The 2,759-nt window shown below is 38.5% G+C and overlaps 1 pseudogene; it reads right to left on the reverse strand.

Moving 5' to 3' along the window:
• The window catches only part of LOC111403167, a 52,770-nt pseudogene that overhangs the window by 11,078 nt on the left and 38,933 nt on the right, over nucleotides 1-2,759 (reverse strand).

Consider the following 2,759-nt stretch of genomic DNA (forward strand, 5'->3'; position numbering starts at 1 on the left):
CCATGAAAGGGTGTGGACGAAATGGTTGAGGCCAAATCATGCACCCTTTCCAAACAATGCACCTTTATGAAAAGGTGTCTATTCACTGGTCGCACGGTTTTACGACCTGATTTTCGTCCTTTTTCGTAATTTCTCATTCATCTGATATTGGTTTTTGAAATGCCAAATATACCCTTCAATACATGCAGAGAAATCAAAATTCTCTTTTGTGCGCCCCGAAGCGGCGAAGTGGCAAACAATTTTGCCTAAACGGATTGAGTCGAGCTTTTGCAAGCAATGGCCACCCCAACAGCTTCTACCATGGGACGGATAAGCTCAATGCGATGCGAAGTATAAAAAACTCCTCTTTTTCCTCCTTGGTTCCCAAAAATAGCCTGTGTTTGCTTTACAATTGCCTCGCTCTCGGACCTTGAATCAGTTGAAAAATTCCTTTTGGGTAGAGCTAAATTAAGAATGCTAACAAGTCGGCTCCTCTCTACTTCTTGTCTACGCTTACTGTTTTTGGAAGTACCAGCAGGATCATCTTCAATTGTTATCTCTTCTTTGATAATAGAATCATAGATCTCTTCTAGGAGTTCCTTAGGAGCACATTCTTCAGCATTATCCCTAGTATTGATTCTTACAAATTCACCTTTGGACAATTTTGGCCTCACCATTGGATTATGAGCATCAGTATTCAACGTTATAACTGCATATGCAAGAAAATAAGCCATATCCGCATTCTTGAAAAGACCAGGATTGTCTGCACAATAACTGCCGAAAAATTAAGCATTGTTTTGAGTCAGAATTATTAACGCTGACATAAGGAAGGTGTTGGGGATCCTAGGAGTTCAATCAACCAAAACATCAATCAACAAACAAGATTCAAGGCAAAAACAAGAAAATATAAAATCGGAAGAATACAGCCCCTTATATGGCCGAAATCTGTCCAGCTTTTTCTTCTTCCTTGCAGCAGCTTCTTCACCTCTTATGGCAGATTTTACAGGCTCAGGAACAGCCCCATGCTATGCAAATCGCCTTCCAAAGAAAGAGAGAAAGAACCGGCAAAGAACCCCTTGAAAAACCACCAACCAAGAGACCACCTTAAGGAACCAACAAAATGGAGGAGAGTTTCTGTCGAGCCACACCGGAGAAAATGACCAGCCCGCCTCTTTTGAAATAACCCCCACCCAACCGAAGACACTGCCCTCTTACACAAAACGTGGGGTAAGTAATATGTTAGGTGAAAATTTGGTCAAAGCTTCTCCCACAAGATTAAATCTCAATCATTGATCTTCATCCAATGGTTCACAAAAAATTGAATAAAGTGGGTTAAGAGAACCATATTCTCACATTCTTCACCTTGGTTCTCATAACACTTTCTCTTGATTGCGAATTTGCACATGAAAGAATTGTTCATCATCATCGCCCACCACCTACAAGAAAATTAACCAGTATCAATATGTAATAAAGATAAGCACAGTCTAAATTTACTTGCAGGTAGAATTTTTGTTCCCATATCAGAGGGATTCCTATCAGTGTGAATTTTAACAAGATTAACTTTACCTTGAGACAGTTTCTCACATATAAAATGATATTTCACCTCAATATGTTTAGTTCTTTTATGATAAACAGGATTCTTACAAAGCAATAAAGCACTTTGACTATTAGTAAACATAACAGGTGTATCATGCATGAAATTCAATTCTTTTAAAATTCCTTTTAACCAAGTACATTCATTAACCGCCTCGGTTATGGCAACATACTCTGCCTCAGTACTTGACAAGGTAACTAAAGGCTGCAGCTGTGACTTCCATGTTATATAATTGTCACCTAGTGTAAAAAAGTACGCTGTAGTAGACTTTCTGCTATCCTTGTCACCAGCAAAATCAGAGTCTACATACCCCTTTAGAGTAAGTTTTTCAGATCTCTTTTCATACACTAGACCTAGATTTAATGTACCAACAATGTACCTTAACAACCATTTTAAACCTGCCCAATGAGGCTTTCCTGGGTTTGATATAAATCTGCTCAAAAAACTTATAGCATAGGCTAAGTCAGGCCTAGTTGTTATCATAGAGAACATGACGGAACCTATAGCATTAGCGTAGGGTATGTTCCTCATTTCTCTAAATTCCTCCTCAGTCTTAGGAGATTGTGCACCAGAAAGATTTATATGAGCTGCTAAGGGAACGTTCACAGATTTTGATCGATTCATACCAAATTTGGTTATGACTTTGTTTAGATAGGCTTCTTGGGAAATGACTAGTCTATTTTCAGCCCTATCTCTCTTTATAACCATCCCCAAAATCTTCTTAACACTCCCCAAATCTTTCATATCAAATTCTGATTTTAAAAGGTTCTTCATCTTAGTGATTTCAGTCTTACTTGAACTTGCTAGAAGCATGTCATCTACATACAGCAACAAGTAGACCTCACAGTCCTCCTTACTATCATTATAGTACAGGCATGCATCATATTCACTCCTTTTAAAATCTATCTTCAGTACATAGGTATCGAACCTTATGTACCACTGTCTAGGGCTTTGTTTAAGCCCATACAGAGATCTTTCTAATTTGCACACACAGTTAGTTTTACCTTTCACCTCAAAACCTTGAGGCTGACTCATGTAAATATTTTCCTCCAATTCCCCATGTAGGAAAACAGTCTTGACATCTAGTTGTTCCAGTTCCCAGTTGTACTGAACAACCAATGCAAGAACCAATCTGATTGTTTTGTACTTTATCACAGGAGAGAATATCTCATTGTAATCAACCCCC

Source organism: Olea europaea, chromosome 1 (assembly GCF_002742605.1).
Source record: "Olea europaea var. sylvestris chromosome 1, O_europaea_v1, whole genome shotgun sequence".
In the NCBI taxonomy this organism is placed as follows: Eukaryota; Viridiplantae; Streptophyta; class Magnoliopsida; order Lamiales; family Oleaceae; genus Olea; species Olea europaea.